We start from the raw sequence: 18,842 nt of genomic DNA, 5'->3' as shown, positions 1-18,842 counted from the left end.
TCCTTGTCTGGGGAAGCATATTCTAAAGGTGATGTAATTTGTGTAGATTATGCCAAGGAATCCTCATCAGATGAGTCATCATCAGTTAACTCCTGTTCACTAACCCTCCTAACAGGAGAAGAAGTGAAAGAGGGAACAGAGGCAGCAGTGGTAGGCTTAAGTGCCATCAAAGCCTTAATCAACCCCAGAGAAACTCTATCTCAGTCAGACTGTGGAGAAGAAGGGGCCTGAGAATGATTGGATTTTTGTTTTTTCTTAGCATGTATTTCTGTATTTTGACCAGTAGAATAACCCAACATAGATCTGGCTTCAGCGGCTAACTCCAGGAACTGTTCCTAGCTGGAGTAAGAGGTATGTCCCTGTACCATTCTAGCACTATAAGCTATGGTTCCTCTTGTCTGTCTGAAATGGACATCTGCACTGCTTCTCAGGATGTGCCAAGGTTGGATTCTTTAATGGCTTCCGAGGAGGTACCAGCCAAAGAGCGGGACCCATCCTCTAAATGTAACTCTGGGTCTTCACTAACCTTAAGGAATACATCAGTGGATAAAGTTGCAGCAGAAAAGGATGCAAGCTTAGGCTTACTAACTTTCATCTTCAAAATCAGCTCGGCAGAAGAACCCACAGAGCCCTCCATAACATCTTTAGCTAATCTTTTTAATCATTGATTCTCTAAGAAAAGATTCAAAGCTGAAAGTCAGCTTTGCAATGTCTTTGGGATAAAGGTCTGACAAATGGACCAAGAGCAATGGTTGTGATTCGGGCCTAGACAGAAAAGACAAAGATAGTAGCTATCCTTATGTGGAATTTGCCTTCCTGACCTACACATGCCTTTCCTGGATGACAGGAACTAAATAAAGAAGGCATTAGCAAAGAAATACCCAATGGAACACTTATCTGAAAGCAGGCAGCAACCAATGAAATTTGGCAGCAGACCGACGTACGAGTCAAGTATTCCGAATGGTGGCAAAAAAATTCTGAGGAATGTACATGTGACTGCCATTTTATGGCTGACATTTGACTGGCCATGCATGTGGTGTTCCATGTATTTGAAGTAGCTAAAAGCTTAGCTAAAAGCTGCTGTATGCTGGCCAGACATTGGAGCACTTAGGCAGAGGATCTCCCATATGTAAAGAATGTTGCAACATTGAATAAAAGGACATGAAAATAGTCTGGAAGTCCCAAGGCAATAGTGGGTGAGATCCTTCTTCCAATCATGTCACTGAAGGAGCTAAGCATGAAGAAAATTCAAAGAGCTGATTGCCACCCACCTGGCATCCTAGGAAAACAGGAATGACCTTCAATGACTAGACAGATGTCCAATGAACAGGTCTATATTATATCCTCAAAGCATCAGCTATTCAAACACCTAAAGGTCAACCCGTAAACAGAGAAAGCTAAAAACCGCGAACAGCCACTTCTGCAAGTTTTTTCACAGGGAAAAAATTTGCTTGGCCGGAGAACAGACAGACAAACTTTCAAATCCTAATCAAATGGGGGGCTTTGCCTCCACAGCACCCCTATCTAAATATGCCAAATCTGAGATAGCTTTACATTGTAGAAAAGAGCAAATTCCCGATAATGTCCAAGCAAATTTTTTCCCTGTGGAAAAAATTTGCGGAAGTGGCTGTTCACTGTTTTCAGGTTTCGCTGTTTACGGATCAACCATTAGGTGTTTAAATAGATGAAGCTTTGAGCATATGATATAGACCCAAATAAACTGCAGTACAATTTAATGTGTTTGGGGTTGCTTTCTTCCCTCTCACATTTCATTTTTAAGTGACTAATGTAATGTGCTTATTCTAAAAGTATGGCCAACCAGAGAGGTGACAGCTGGTTTTGTTTGGGCTTGAGAGCCGGACCATATCTTTAAAGCAGAAATTAAACTAATATGAAGGCAGGTAATTACTAGTTAGTGCAAAGACTTTACTATTTTCATTTCTCATGCTCACGGCAGTAAATAGGTTGCATTTGTGAACACTAAGGAGGATAAATATGTTGCTATTGTGTTTCAAGTTTTTAAACACCTTTATCTCCTCCACCCAAATCCTTCTTTCTTTCTTTCTTTCTTTCTCCCTCCTGCATAACACTGTTGTGGTAAATGAGTACTAAGTGGACATGTGGTATAAATATAGCTAAAGCTGTAATAATTTATGTTTTTTTTTGCTGCCCTTTCAGAATAGTAAATGGTATTACAGACTATTTAGTAACCCAGTTTAGCTGATCTTCTTGGTTTATTTGATTTAGCAGACTTTATAAGAAGTAAGTGTGAAAGATTATGCAAATTATCCAAATATTAAAACCATCCGTTTCTGGTGCTGCATTATTTTAATGAAAAGTATAGTTATTAGAGAGTGTTGCTGCTCTTTTTTTATTTTTTTGATTATATATTATAAAAGGGTAGAGGTAGATCTTTTAGGGGTTTAGTCTTTCAAACATGATATGGAGTCAAGACTTCGGAGCCTAGTGATTATTACTGGCTGTGTGCTGATGGCAATAAGTACACCCTGTACATAGTGGGACACTTTCTAGCAGCCATAAGCAAGGTTTCATTACCTTCAGATACCAGAAGAGAAGTCATTCTTTCAGCTGTTCATGGAAGGCATGGGTTATGTTGATTTATATAGGTTATTTGAGGCTGACCCTTTATTGCTTTTTCTTATTCAATATGAAGACTCAGAGAAGATGGGAAAGAGTCTGTTACCCCTCACATGAGGAATCCCATTAAAAGTGCTGCCTGGTCATAACATGTGGCTCCATGGACAAAAATATTCATCAGGATGCTGGCACCACTGCTGTCTCTGGCACATGATGTAAAAGCAACAAACTACAATAGGAAACATCTATGTAGAGGGGCTATAGGCTGGTCACGGGGTAGTACGGCTAAGCTATCAGGCTATTTCAGCCTTAACAATAGACAGTACTAGTGAGAATTCAGTTAAACTACAAATTAGGTATGAACTGTTTCCTAGATGAGGGACATTTTGATTTATGGGAAAGATGTCCTCCTTAAATGACTTTAATAATTTGTTAAGTTTTTGGTGTCATTTGGGGGGGGTACAATATTTATCAGCCTGGGACGATATTCTTGAAAGACTTGCTGCTTTACCAGAGATGGCCTACATCTGTCCCATCTAGGCTTTCATATATTGGCCAAAACCTTACTGACCTCCATAGTGACTTTGTAAGGCATTACCAGCCTAGTAAAACTTCTGACATAGCAAAACCAACCCAAGAAATTCTAAAGGAGTCTAATGAAGAAACTCCACTTCGTGCAACCTGTCCCTACCCTGGTGAATGTAGGCACCCAAACAGCCATTAACACATGGTTTGACTTGACAGGAAACACCTGGCAGTGCAGTTATAATGCCTTCCACACATTTAGACCTGTTACTGCTCAGCAAGGGTCAAAAGGTGGAGGTGTTTCAGTTTATATTAAAAACAAACACACCTCAAGGCTGTTCAAACTGTATGACATGCTTCAGCTTCTCCTTGGTTAAATTACTGTAGGCAAAGTTCCACACCATATCCTTGAAAACTAAATGTCCCTCTCTATGACCCAGAAAACTTGTAACACATAATTAAACATATTGGAGATGCTCCCCATTCAACCCAACACCATATTTATGGACAACTTTAACTACCCCACTATAAACTGTGAATCATGCACAGCTCCTAATGTGCAGTCCCACAGATTCCTAGACTTTATAAACTCAAATACCCTGGACCAGATGTTCTAGGTGTCCACTAGGGGTGCTAACATCCTAGAGCTAGTTCTTACCAACATGGAGGTACATTACACACTCCTGAGTATGTTGTCCTCCTTAGTCAGATCAGGACATAAAGCCATCTCCTTTGAAGTGAAAATAAAGTTTGGAAACTATTCCAAGGCTAAATTCCTACTTCTGTGTGATACGCTGGCAAAGTTTCAGGCCTCCCCTAACCTAGTGAACACCATTGCCTTCAGTGAGTCATTCACATGAACCCTCTACAGTCATGTATACAGCTGTATAGAGGTTACTGTACCTTTCCAAAATAAAGTAATGAGAAACTCAAAGATCAAGCCAACTTAGTGGAATTGCAACATCAATAGATTATGTAACAAAAGGAAGAAAATCTCGGACAAAAATAAAAATTCAATGCCCAGTAATGTAAGACAGCCCTCATCAAAGTAAATTAACAGCTCAGGGTACTAATTTATTCAACCAAAGCTAAATGTGAGGTAAGTGTATCCTACCAGGCAAAGGGCAACCACAATGCATTTTTCAGTTATGTCTAAAACCTCAAAGGCAATACACAACTCTCTGCAGAACTAATTAAAATGGAGCCATTACTACTGACCCTGAGGCCATAGCAAACCTACTGGCCAATAAATTCAGTTCCAGTTCTACCCTGCTTTCTTCCCAAACACTTCATTTGAAATACTCCCAGTCATAGCTCCTGCAACTATCACCAAGGATCAAGTCTTCAATGCACTGCCCAGGGCAAAAGATACTGCATCATTTGGACCCGATAATAACCCAGGATGCCTCCTTAATAGCATGAAGCATACCTTTTTGGAACCTGTAGATGCTAGACTCAATTGTAGCCTCCAAACAGGTTTCATACCATTAGAATAGAAGACTGCAGCTATTATCCCATTACACAAAGATGGGACATACATGCACCCAGGAAACTACCCATCCATAAGCCTGAATAATCTCAAATGCAAGACCATGGAAAGAATTATCACTGACATGGTAAATAATGATATAGGAAAGCTGCAGACAATGTATCCAACTCACTTTGGTTTCACCAAGGGAAGATCATTCCTACTTAACCTGGTGGACTTCTTTGAGAAGTTCACCAAAGCAATGGATGAGGGCAAAAGAGTACATACTGTGTATCTCAACCTGGCCAAGGCAGTTGACATAATTCTCCACTTGGACATTGTAGGCAAGTGCAAAGAATTAGGTATAATCCCTTACATCATCCACTAGATAGCCAACTAGCTCAGGGATAGCACCCCAGAAGTTAAAATAGGGCAGTATATATCCACAGACAGGCCAGACACTAGCAAAGTCTCTCAAGCTGCTCCTGTTTGGCATCTACTTTGCTGAAGTCAAAGGTAACATCAAAGGCATCTAGCAGACAAAATTCACAGACAATCGCAAATTAGGTTTAGTCATTAAATCCCCTCAAGACTCAAACAGCTTCCAAGAGGGCCTGACAGATACTAATAACTGGTGCAGGAGCTACAGTCTTAAACTCAATGGTAAGAAGTACATAATAGTGTCCTTTGCTAAGATAGCAACCTATTTGAATTGCTACATTGATAATACAACCCTAAAAGTAGACTCAGTAGTCAGGGATTTTGGAACACATGTAGACAATGACTTGACTATTATGTGTCTAAAGTAATAAGAAAAATCATCCCATGTTGCACAACTTTCAAGCAATGATGTGGCATCCAAGTCCAAAGATGTCACTGTTGCATTGCACTGTACCCATATAGGACTAGTAACTGAGTACAATGCTCCCTTTAGCATGTACCAGAACAAGCATATGCAACAACTGAATTGACCACAGTGGTTCCTCACAAGAAGAATATATGGTATAGAATGCAAGTCTTACGTGGACAGCTTCAAAGTATTGTCCTTAGTCTCTATCAAGATGCTGAGAGATGACCTATGCCTGGCTTACAAAGCATCTTCCAGTCATACTGCACCAGTTGAACATCCACAAAATGAATAACACCTGGAACATCCAATCTAGGGACATAAACCTAGCCTGCAACATAAATAGGATGGGCTAGAAGGACAGTTATTGTCTTAGAGTCTGCCCCTTCTCTGGAACAGGCTTCCAGCCCTTGTGAAGCAATGTTTTTCCCTGCATTTCATAGGTTCATAGGTCACTAGGGTCTTTATAAGTCTAGCCATGCAACCAAAATGTGATCCACAAGTTTTGCATTTTAGACATTTTCATAGGGGTTTATTTTTGGCTTTGAAGAATGGTGAACCTATTACAGAGACTAGGAATTTGCTGAAACACTTATCTATCTTTCCAACATGCCCTGTTTATGTCACAAGCAAAATTCAAGTTTTTGGTTCCAATGCTGTTTGTTTTGTGGATTTGCAAAAGGTTCATCAGATCTGGGTCCAAGGATGCCTTTTATGCCAAGTATAGGTTGTCTCTCAGTAGTTTGTATGAGATGGAGTAGAGAGATAGGTTTTTGAGGTTATCGCCCTACGGCATTGTGTTTACTCCCTGTATTCTTTTTGTAAAACACCTTTGTGGACATTCCAGTTGCTGCAGGTACATGCTGAAGGGGCTTATACTCTCTGATGGGTCCAATGACTCAGTCTTAAGGATGTTTTACTAATGGTGTAGTTTGCAGGGGTGGCAGCCTTCCCAAAACAAACTATAATGCATTTCTTGGCATTGTGTTTTAGGTCATGACTTTGGGACCAGTCATTTGCCTCTGTTAGACCTTCTTGTAAAGTTTTTTCATCTTGGTGGAATACTAGCCCAACCAAGTTTTCAGAACATTATCTCTGAACAATTCATATGATTTTCTCCTGCTAGCCTGGTCAACATGGACATTCTGAGATAGTGTAGCAGCTGCCCTCTTCTCCTAGCCATAATTCTTCTACTTATGAGAAATGCATCTACATTGGTAACCTGGAATCCATGCTCTCTCATGCCCCTGACAAAGAGAAGAATGCCAGCACAAACACCACACCACCCACATCACACAGCCAAGCACAACACGCACTCACCTATGCAGAGGTCCTCAATAAAAAATTACGTAAACAGCAGAGCCCTCCAAAACACACTCACAAACATTCCATACACAACACCAAATATATCCTACACAGCAGACAACACACCAGTGTCTAAAAACACAACCCATAAGGCTTAACAATAAACCAACACAGTCCGTAAGGCATAAAAATAAACCCAACATACTAGTCATTGGCAACTCAGTTGTGAGACACAGAGATGTCCCCCTCTCCAGACTCGACAAGGAGAAGGTCACAGTCAGTTGTCTGTCAGGTGCCAGAATCTGCCACATCACACATGCACTTAACTCTCTCCACAACAGGTACAAGTATGACTCTGTCATTGTCAATGTTGGTGTGAATGGCTTGAGACGTACCTCCCTGGGCTATATGAAGAGAGACATGATTGAGCTCTCAGAGTATGTGTCCCATGCAGGCAGGACCCTAGCCCTAAGCAGCATCCTACCTTCACCAAGAATGATGCCACAATACCAACAAAAATAATTGACTTCAACAATTGGCTTAGTTTCTGGTGTCATTCCAAGGGGATCCAGTATCTGTCTGCCTAGGATAACATGGTTGACAGGCCTCACTGCTTTGCCAGAGATGGCCTCCACCTGTCACCCCTGGAATTCCAGATTCTGACCAAGGCTCTTGCCTCCCCCATTGTGCCTTTTTTAGGCAATGTCCCAAAGACAAATCTTCCAACATAAAATATCTGTCAAAAAGCAAATTGAAGGTCATGCTGCTTAACAAAAGAAGCCTTAACCAGAAAATGCAATTGCTGGAGGCTCTCCTTGCACTAGGAGATGCAGACATCTGTGCAGTCATGGAGACTTGGTTCAAGGCTGCAGAGAGCACCCCTGTCTTACCAGGGTATACCTCGTTTCACACATTCCTACCCTAAAATGAGGTTGGGAAGACTAAGGATGGTGGAGTCTCTATCGTATTAAGGACGGGCACACCTCCAGACTGGTTTGCCAGCAGGATGCACTAGAAAATCTCCAGGTGCAACTGACAGTTCGAAAGACACCCATCCAAGGTATAGCCAGCTACAGACCCAGCTCCATGACTTAGGAAACCCGCTCCTCCCACCTGAACCTACTTGACTCCATCAAGGTACCCCCAACACCCTGATCCTTGGTGATTGCAACTACTCCACCATAGACTGGGTGAACTATTCCTGCACTAATGCACTCACCCTATGATTCCTTGACTTCATCAGTTCTAACACACTAGACCAGCTAGTCTTATCCCCCAAAAGGGGAGATAACAGTAAGGACTTGGTTCTCACCAACATGGGTGACCGATGCACCACTCCCATTGTAAGTTCTTCCCTGGTGAGATCAGATCATCGGTCTGTCTCATTCAAAGTTTCTATCATGCTCAACCGCACCCAGCCATAACCAGGCTAAAAAAACTTTTCAAAAGCTGACTACAACCTCATAAGGGAGGGTATCAGTAGCTTCACACCACTGCTGCCCTCAGAGGATGCAGACAACTATTGTGAACAATATGTCAATGCAGTATACAAGGACCTGTACAACTGCATGGACTCAGTCATACCCAACAGAACTAAAACCTGCTCCTCAAGGAAATACAAACCTCTCTGGTGGACATCCTCTATCAACAGGCTTTACAACAGAAGGAAGAAACTGCTGTTCAGGGGTAAAAAGGCACACATTCCCAATTGGAAGTCTCCCTCCTTAGCCTCAATAAGCAAATTAGATCACTAATGAAAACCTCCTAAGCCAATTATTTATCAAAACTAGCCTCCAGAAAAAGGGAAACCACAAAGCCTTCTTCAGTTATGTCAGAAATCCCCACAGCAAAGCCCAGGTGTGTTCCAAATTAGTAATTAACGGTCCCAGTTACACTGATCATGTTGACTTAGCCAACCTGATAGCAGACAGGTTCAGTGCAAACTTCACCCCCCCTGTCTCCCCCTAAAGGCCTTTTCAACATCCCCAATACTTGTCCTGCAACTCATATCTCCATAGATCAAGTGTTAAAGACCCTATCCAAGGCAATAAACACAGCTTCCATGGGACCTGATAGCATTCCAGGCTGTATTCTGCACCATTTCCAGCAAGAGCTAGCTTTGCCATTGAGCACCCTTTTCAGCCACAGCCTAAGTGCAGCCTTCATTCCAGCAGAGTAGAGAACTTCATCCCAAAGCACAATGGTGGTGCCACTACTGGCCCTGGAAACTATAACCCCATTAGCTTGACAAGTCTGAACTGTAAAGCCATGGAGCGTATTATTATGGATCTCATAAATAAGCACATAGGTAATATCCAAGCATTTGACCCCACCCAGTTTGCATTCAGCATGGGCAGATCTTGCCTGTTGAACCTGGTTGACTTCTTTGAGACTGTCATCAAGGCCCTAGATGAAGGAAAGTCAGTACATACAGCTTACCTTGACTTGGCCAAAGCCTTTGATGTAATCCCTCACTCAGGCATCATTGAAAAGTTAACACAACTTTGCGTAAATCCCAATATCATTAGGTGGGTGGCAATCTGGCTCACCGATAGGACCCATGAGGTCAAAATAGGCACCTCCATCTCCGGCAGTACACCTGTTATTAGTGGTGTTCTCCAGAGATATGTCCTGGGACCACTACTATTTGGCTTCTACTTCTCAGAGGTCCAGACAAAGACAAAAGGCATGTGGCTGACCAAGTCTGTGGATGACTGTAAGTTGGGTGCTGTCACTGCCTCCCCAAATGATGTTAATACAAAATGGTCTCACAGCAATAAATGACTGGTGCTAAAGTCATGGCTTTATGTTAAATGCAAAAAAATGTATTGTCATACAATTTGGCAAACACGGCCCCCACTGTTTACTGCATCAGTGGCAACCCCTAAGTACACAACCTGTGGTGAGAGACCTGGGTACACAGGTTGACAATAATCTCACATTCGACCATCATGTAGCGGCAGGGGTCAGAAAAGCCTTTTACTTGGTCCATCTCATAAATAAATGGATTGCATCCAGAAAAAGGGAAGTTATTACATCTTTGTACTGCTCCATCATTAGGCCAATAATTGAGTACAATGCCTCTTTTGGTATCTACCTCTCCAAACACCTGCAACAACTGGAAAGGCCACAGAAATACCTCACAAATAGAATCCATGGCCTCCAACACCTGTCCTATGTGGACAGGCTCAAATCACTATCACTCTACTCGGTATCATGCAGATTGCTCAAAGGTGATCTGTGTCTCGCCTACAAGGCAACCTTGGACCCTGTCCTACTAGAGATGCTCCATATCCATAAGTCTAACTCATTGCGCATTACTCATTTGAACAGCCTATATCTAATATGGCACATTAACAAAACCTGCTGGAGGGACAGGTTTGTCTCCCAAAGGCGACTGCCCAGTTTCTCGAATGGAGTTTCCATACATGTCAAACAGAGTACGTTGCCTGCCCTCTTCAAGGGCAACCTTGATGAGTGGATGGGAAACCACAGATTTGTCCCAGGGGTTCCACCTGTGTCCCTCATTGACAGGAATCATAGGTGCTGACTGAGGATTCTTTTTTGGGGATAAACTCTTGGCTAGGCTTGTAAGGTCCCCAGGGCCATTAGCCTAGTAATCTCCTATGATCTTATGATCCTATGCCCCCAACTTACAATCATCTGTCAACTTGGTCAGCAAGAGGCCTTTGAGATTGGCTTTGATTACCGGGAAGCAGAGGCCAAAGGGCACTGAGCCCAGCAAGAGCACTGAGGGACTCCACTGGTTACCAGCTACTTTTTGGAGGTGGCATCAAGGATACTAACTCCTGTGTAATAACCATGAGCCAGTTGTCTACCCAGTGCATTATAAAGGGGTTGATGCCTAGCCCTTAAGTTTGTTAGCAATTCCTGTGTGAGGGTATTGTATCAAATATCTTAGCCAGCTCAGTATAGGCAGTATGCACTGCTTTACCCTGTCCATTGGCTTCCTGACCTTTTCAAAGAAGTCCACTATGTTCAGTAGCCATGACTTCCTTTCACAAAGCCAAACTGGGATAGATCCAGCATCTGGAGGTCTTATATGTCTTTGTTGATGCTTTTCAAGATAATTTTTTCCATGGCTTGGTAAATAAGACTAGTCAAACTAATGGGTCTGCAGTTTCCTAGCTCTGTTGATGGTCGCCTCTTATGAAGGGGGATGACAGTTGCAGTCCTCCATTCTTGAGGCACAAAACCAGTTATGAGTCAATAGTTAAACAGGGACTCCAGTGGTGCTGACAAGTTATTATCCCACTACACAAGCATTAGTTGGGAGGAATTTCTCTCTCTCTCTCTCGTTCTTTCCCATTTACACACCATGTGGTACATCGGGCAACAAGCACTTTTCAACGCTCATTGTTTCTGTAGCAGGTATGGGTTTTATTGGCTCATGTTGTTAGCCCAAGGCCCAATTCTGGAGGAATCAGTGGATATTACTGGGTTCCACTGAGGCTGTGTTCTTGGCTTTACCAAGTACAGCTAGGATATGCTCTCTTGATATAGTTGGAAATGAATTTGTCAGCCAGCAACTTTACCATATCATCTACCTGGTGAATGATCCATTCAGCAAACTGTTGCACACCATCCTTGAGGTTTCTAACTTAACTTAACTTAATAAGGCTTTACCACACACACACACACACACACACACACACACACACACACACACGCACACACACACACACAATATGAGACCATTACCTTTTTAATGGCTAGGCTTAAAAATGCTCCTTAGGGTTGCAGGGTTAGTATTCTTCTATGATCATAGCTGCTAGATTAACCTTTGAGGGAATTCACATACTGAAAAGATGCATGATAAATGTGAAGATTCCTAGGATGGATAGACTCCCCAGTGAAGTACACAAAAGCATGAAATAAGTGATGCTTTACAATTTTAAGTGTTTACTGGAGCAAGAGGAGGACATGTATTTAAAAAGCTATGCTCAGCAAAATTTGTGTGTGTGTGTGTGTGTGTGTGTGTGTGTGTGTGTGTGTGTGTGTGTGTGTGTGTGTGTGTGTGTGTGTGTGTGTGTGTGTGTATGTGTGTGTGTGTGTGTGTGTGTGTGTGTGTGTCTGTGTGTGTGTGTGTGTGTGTGTGTGTGTGTGTGTGTGTGTGTGTGTGTGTGTGTGTGTGTGTGTGTGTCTGTCTGTGTATTTATGTGTGGAGTTTGCAGTGTACTGTAGAAATAAATTATAATATTTAAGACTGTAACCTATTGTATTGATTGTTCAGCAGTTTTAGGAGTTCAAATACAGAACATAGAGGTTATTTATCCTGTTGTTTTATATGGAGCCATATTGCTTTAAAGAAGGTGTGACAGTGATGTTCAGATTAAGGCAAAAGTGCAATTGTCAAATTTGATTACAGGTCATTTGAAGTGTAGAGAAGTTCTTTTGGAACATGCAGCAATATCTGGGAGTCCAGATATTATATAGATATAGATAATATATAGATAATATAGCTATAGAGGACAGGAAGAAATGGAAACAGATGATCCGCTCTGGCAACCCCTAATGGGAACAGCCGAAAGAGAAGTAATATCTGGGAGTCCATATTTCAAATAAGCTAGAAGCAGATTTCTTTTCCTATATTTACTGTGACATTAGAGGATAGGTAATGTGAATTTTCCTTGCCAAAAAAAAGAGGTTTGATGAATTTTGTTCTAACATCAGTGATGTATAACTAAAAGTTTGAGTGTTTGTTGTACCAAAAGGCAATATTATGGAAATGAGTTGTGGTTTCTGGAATTTTGTAGAACTCAGTCTAGTTTCTGTTTTGCCCAAATAGCACACCTTTTGCTTTGTTTTATGGAAGGTCAACATGCTATGAATTCTGGTTAATGTTTAGTCGTTAGTTGCAGCTGGCATAATTCTGGCCTCTCAGATATGATGAGTGAAAAGGTATAATATTATATTAATTACAATATTTTCACCAGTTTTGTTATCCCCACAAGCAGTGAGATATAGGAACATGGTAAAATTATGAATTCCTACTGTATCTGTTAGTTTCCCTGTAAGGTTACTGCCAATAATCACTGAAAAGCCCTCTTATAACTATGGAGATTAATTGAGTGTCTGCAATTTTTAGCATGTTCATAAGAATTTTTTTGTGTTTCCATTTTGAAGGGTAGGATGAGGGAAGTAGAAGACACAACGAAGAGGAAACAAAGGTAATGGTCTTCACTTCAGTGTGCTGTGGCATGTTTTTACTGAATCATAGCTATATATTAAGATTAATAAGATTAAATTGCTGATTAAATATTTAGGATTTAATTAATGATTTGATGACAACTACAACATCTGGTTTGTGCAAGACCACCCACATTGGGGTAGAGGTAGCCTGTACTTATTGTGTTGGCATATACATGGATATGCCACAGGAATTTATGGGTGGACTTTGAATAAATCATATAATGATTATAGGGCTAAGGGGGGGGGTCTCTGACACAGACAACCAGCAGAATGTTGAGTTTGTCTCTGGGGAATGAACGCTGCATGCTACAGTTAATTTCTGCCCATAAACACACACACACACACACACACACACACACACACACACACACACACACACACACACACATACACACAGGTCAACATCACTAGCATTGACACAATAAAATTTTAAACAAATTGTTGATGTTTTAAGCAACAATGTTTAGCATACAGCTGTGATGACAACTGCACCCCCTGCTAACCACATACTAACTCAGAGACTGCATAGTTATAGGGAAAGGGCATATTCTTCAATCTCTGGGATTGTGCAGTCTTATACATCGGATTGTCATTGATTTTGTTTGTTTGACAAAGTACGTTGACAAAAAGCACATCCATACATATCTATACTTATCTCTCTCTTTCTGTATCTCTATCTATCTATCTATTTATCTACCTACCTATCTATCTATCTATCTATCTATCTATCTATCTATCTATCTATCTATCTATCTATCTATCTATCTATCTACCTACCTATCTATCTATCTATCTATCTATCTATCTATCTATCTATCTATACATGTATACACACAAATGCACACACATTTGTGCCCTGTTCTATGTATGAGTCAGTCATCTGTCAGCTTGGCAGGTGAGTTGTCATCTTCTCTTTGGCCCATTTGCATGGATTATCACAACTATCAGTCAAGCACAAAGACCTTTCATAATCTTCATTAGCACCTTTTTGCTTCTCGGTAAACATTTATATTTTGTTGTGCGGTATGCCAATTTATTGTTAGAACTTTTTCTAAAATTAATGGTAGAAAATATCAAGAACATGGTAATTTTAGATGTAACACTGCAGGTATAATATATGGGCTGAGGTTCCCATGTAACAAATATTATATAAGTGAAAGCAAGAGAAAATTTTCAGTGAGACTTAAAGAGCATGTGAGAGATATAAAAAAAGGTAGGTTAGTTAACCCAGTGGAGGAACATTTTCATAAATTTCATGAGGGGAATCCTCAGGGGTTACAAGCAACAATATTGGAACAGTGTAAGGATGTTTTTTTAACACCAGAGGGGTTGAAGTATGAATTAAGACAGAAAGAATCTTTGTTTATTTTAAAATATAATACTGTATGTCCAAAAGGTTTAAATAAGTGGTGTAAATGGAAAAGTTTTTTAGGATATGTCTTTAAGATGCAATTAGAAATAATTGAAAGATTGCGGGGTGTGCTCTTACCAAATTGTATAAAAGGAAGGTATATTTGTGATAAAACGTGCACTCTGAAAAGGCTGTGAAAGCCGAGGCGCTAGAGAAATTAACCTGTGGATTATATACTGCTGTATGGTGCTGCTATGTTGCTGTTGGTGCTTTTTATTAAAAGAAAAAAGAAGGAAGACAGACTCCTGATAATTCATCGTGTTATCGGCGAAGATTTTGTGGATTTACTGGTCTGACGTTCTTGTGGTAAAAGACTGCTGTTTGTTTCTTTGAGTGTGGTTTACACATTTATATTTTGTTGCTTACCTCCTCCTTTCCATCTGGTCCATCCAATCCATCAGTATGATTAACTTATTCTTCAGTTCTGGTGGAATAGCATCTGTCACTGATGGGAGGTGAGAGTTGTGCTACTGGAGGCAAGCATCCTAAGTTTCTCAGAATTTTTAACACACTCCTGAACTTTCCAACCATCCCAAATGTGTGCCAACATTGAGACATTCAAGGGCACAAGCTGGTGAATCACCAACTCTGGGCAATTGATCATACATCCTTTCAATAACCTTACTAACAAGAGCAATCCCTCCTTCCTACATTACTCAGTCCATACCAAAGCCTCAAATGACACTCACATTGCCAACGTGGTTAGGAAGGCCTTCTATATTGCCTACCTTATCATGAAGGGTTTCACATCTAGATCAAAAGAGGTCATTGTGCCCCTGTACTCTTCTCTTATCAGGCCAATGATTGAGTACAATGCCCCATTTGGGATGTATCTTACCCGACACCTGCAGCAGTTGGAAAGACCCCAAAAGTTCCTCACCAAGAGAATAAAGGGTCTTAAACATATGTCATATGCTGCCCGACTGAAAAAACTCCAGCTCTATTCAGTCGCATACCGACTACTCAGAGGTGATCTGTACCTGACGTACAAGGCCATGTCCAATCCGGAATTAATGGACATGCTCCACCTCAGTAAATCCAAATCCACTAGAGCCACGGGAGCAAGAGACTTAAACCTCAACACAGAAATAAATAGGATGTGCTGGAGGGACAGATTAATAACCCAGAGGCTCCCTACACTCTGAAACAGAATCCCAATCCATGTTAGGCAGAGCCCCTCACTAACTCTATTCAAGAGAAATCTTGACGAGTGGATGGGAGATCGTAGGTTTACCCCGGGGGTCATCTCTGTGTCACTACTAGACAGAGGCACAGTAAACTAAACCCTAAAAGGGCATAGTATTCTCATCCTAAGGGGTGGTGAAAACCACACACACTCTGGCTAGGCTTATAAATGCCCCAGGGCAGATAGCCTAGTACGAACCTATGAACCTAAATATGGGGTGTTCCCTAAAGTCTAAGCATCATCTTTCTCCTACAGGATGGGTAAGTCAACAAATTGTACTCTACAACATTTCCCTGCCAGCTACTCCAGCATAAGGAACACTGCTTCAACCCACAACACCTGATGTACATACAGTTAGGGTTTCATCTGTCTATATCTTATAGCTAGCCACATCTGAACATGCTTAAGCTACTACAACCTATGAACCTATTAGAAAATTGCAGTTAAATTATTCACTGTCTTTTTCATTTAACTTGACTGATTACAGAAACTTTTTTTCCATTGTATTTTATGACGTAGCACTTACTTTTATAAAAACCTGAGAGTTAAATTAGGAGGCTAATTTGGCTGTACCACTGGTAACTTAGTTTTGGAAAGAGGTTTGGGTAATGAAGGTGCAAATGAAAAAGTGAAATTTTAAGCTGATATTTTCAGGTTACCTTTTTCAGTCAACAGGAAAGGCTTCTTTAAACCCATGATATGCCATTGCTTATCAGAACTTGTCAGAAAGCTTGTGGGGTTACAGAACTAAGTAAACAAGTACTTATGTAGGATAACATTGCACTTGTGGGGCTAAAGAGCTATGTAAACAAGAACTGCATGTAGTTAATGTTGTGGAATCACTGAACTTATTACCATGGTCAAAGATGAAATTGAACTGGTCAATACAGCTTCATAGGTTGGTACTAGGCTATCAGCCCTAGGGCCTATACAAGCCTAGCCATAACAATTCCCTGGCTATTTCTTCCCACACTATTTACTTCCCTGGACCCCTGTCTAGCAGAGCGACTGATGTGATCCCTGGGGTGAATTTCCTTTCTCCCATCCAATTGTCAAGGTTCCTTTTTTCCTTTTGAAGAGGGCCAAAGAGGCACTCTGCTTGACATGTATGGGCAATCTATTCCAGAGTCTGGGGAGTCTCTGGGTCAGGAACCTATCCCACCAGCATGTTTTGTTTATTGTGATGACAAGGTTTAGATCCCTGGAGCATGGGGCTCTGAGGGATTGGGATTTCTTTAAGTGTAGCATGTCCAACAGCTCTGGGTTTGACATGGCCTTGTATGTTGAGCAGAGATCGCCTCAGAGTAGACGATATGCAAAAGTATAGCTGGAGTTTTTTAAGGTGGTCAGCGTAGGGCATCTGCTTTAGGCCTGTGATTCTTTTAGTGAGATATTTCTGCGGCCTTTCCAGTTGTTGCAGATGTCTTGAGAGGTACATACCAAACGGGGCGTTGTATTCTATAATGGGTCTAATGAGGGATGAGTACAGTGGGACAATGACCTCCTTTTTTCTGGTTGAAAAGCCCTTAGTGATGAGGTGTGCCACATAGAAGGATTTCCTGACTGTTGTGGCGATGTAGTTATCGAAGGTGAGACCACTGTCCACCTGTGTCCCTAAGTCTCTTATCACACTTTCGGTGTTTAGTGTACTGCCACCTAAATGGTAATTCACGGGTACATGTTTTTCCTCAAAGGAGATAACTATACATTTCTTGGCATAGAGCTTGAGCCCATGGCTCTGGCATCAAGCATCTGTTTCTGTAAGGCCTTTTGTAGAGTATTCACATAATTTGGGGATACAATAATGGCTCCCAGTTTGCAGTCATCTGCAAACTTTGGTAGCCAGAGTCCCTTAGTGTTGGCCAGTACTTCAGAGACGTAGATGCCAAACAAGAGTGGTCCCAGGACTGAACTCTGAGGTACTCCACTTGTCACTTGTCTGGAGCTGGATTTGGAGTCGGCTACTTTTACAGTGTGGGTTTTATCAGTAAGCCAGTTAGCAACCCATTGGGTGACATAGGAATTAATGCCCAGCTTAGTAAGTTTATCTATGATTCCAGAGTGGGGGATGGTGTCAATGGCCTTGGCAAGGTCTGGATAGGCTGTGTGGGCTACCTTACCCTTGTCCATGGCTCTGGATATAAAGAAGCCCTTTTACCACAGTGTGCTATTACCCGAGGTTCCTGTTGATATGCATAAAAGTGAACCTGGCAAGCATCAGTCAGTATTTGTTATGGTGGTAGATGTTTCAAATTAGCATTTGTAAACTCTTTAATTAAAGTATTCACCATCATCTGTGTGACCTTAATAATATTTGCAAATAGGCAGCAAGGTGTCTGGGGGAAATAGGGGCAGATTAAAAGTCAGAACTAATATTAAAGTTGCTTGCTTTCCTTTTATCTTGCATTGAGGCTATTATGCATTACGTCATTCTCTGTGAGTAAAAGGTTTTGTGTGTGTGTGTGTGTGTGCGTGTGTGTGTGTGTGTGTGTGTGTGTGTGTGTGTGTGTGTGTGTGTGTGTGTGTGTGTGTGTGTGTGTGTGTGTGCGTGCGTGTGTGTGTGTGTGTGTGTGTGTGTGTGTGTGTGTGTGTGTGTGTGTGTGTGTGTGTGTGTGCACGAGTGCATGTGTGTGCATGTGCACACATACACAACGTACACATTCCTTAAATGCCTGTACTTTACTTTTTCTAATTGCATTGCTAGCAGGACAAGCGGGAAGGTCTCAGCTATCTGAAGGTGTGATGGGTATCATCACAGGTTCATAGGTTCATAGATAAGTGCTATGCTAGTTGTCTTTTTGAGTCATTTTAAGCTCAGCTAGTTTCCCTTTTTTGTGCTCAAGTTAATCTATCCCATTTGGTTAGAGATTGGCCTTAGCCATCCCACGGTTGATAATTATATATTACCTCTAATGAGAATAACTGGGATCATACAATATATAATTTGAGAGGACCCATGTATTAGATAAAGCATTTAGGAGCCGGCTCTGTCAATTAGTAGAACAGGAGGCAGGCTTCATAAACCCAAGATGCATTTGAATATTGACAGGGATGAACTTTGTCTTATGTGGATGGGGAGTCTGTTCCTGAGCAACAGTATCCTTTGTGAGATATTCCTGTCCTTCCAAACTGTTCTATTGATGTTACAATAGAGGTTTAAACCCCTACACTGAATACTTCTGATGCCATTTGACTAGCTGATGTACAGTAAATCCATCAGTACTGGGTCAGAGGATGCCTTGTATGCCAGACACAGATTACCTCTTAGCAGTCTGTCAGATACAGAGTA

General features: G+C 41.4%; 1 protein-coding gene across 1 annotated transcript in view; it reads right to left on the bottom strand.

Moving 5' to 3' along the window:
• The window catches only part of LOC122800187 (cadherin-related family member 2-like), a 114,916-nt gene that overhangs the window by 75,053 nt on the left and 21,021 nt on the right, over nt 1-18,842 (bottom strand). The gene's annotated exons all lie outside the window — the stretch shown is intronic.

Source organism: Protopterus annectens, chromosome 4.part0 (assembly GCF_019279795.1).
Source record: "Protopterus annectens isolate FY-2018-M chromosome 4.part0, PAN1.0, whole genome shotgun sequence".
NCBI lineage: Eukaryota > Metazoa > Chordata > Ceratodontiformes > Protopteridae > Protopterus > Protopterus annectens.
This window is presented reverse-complemented; position numbering and strand designations above follow the sequence as displayed.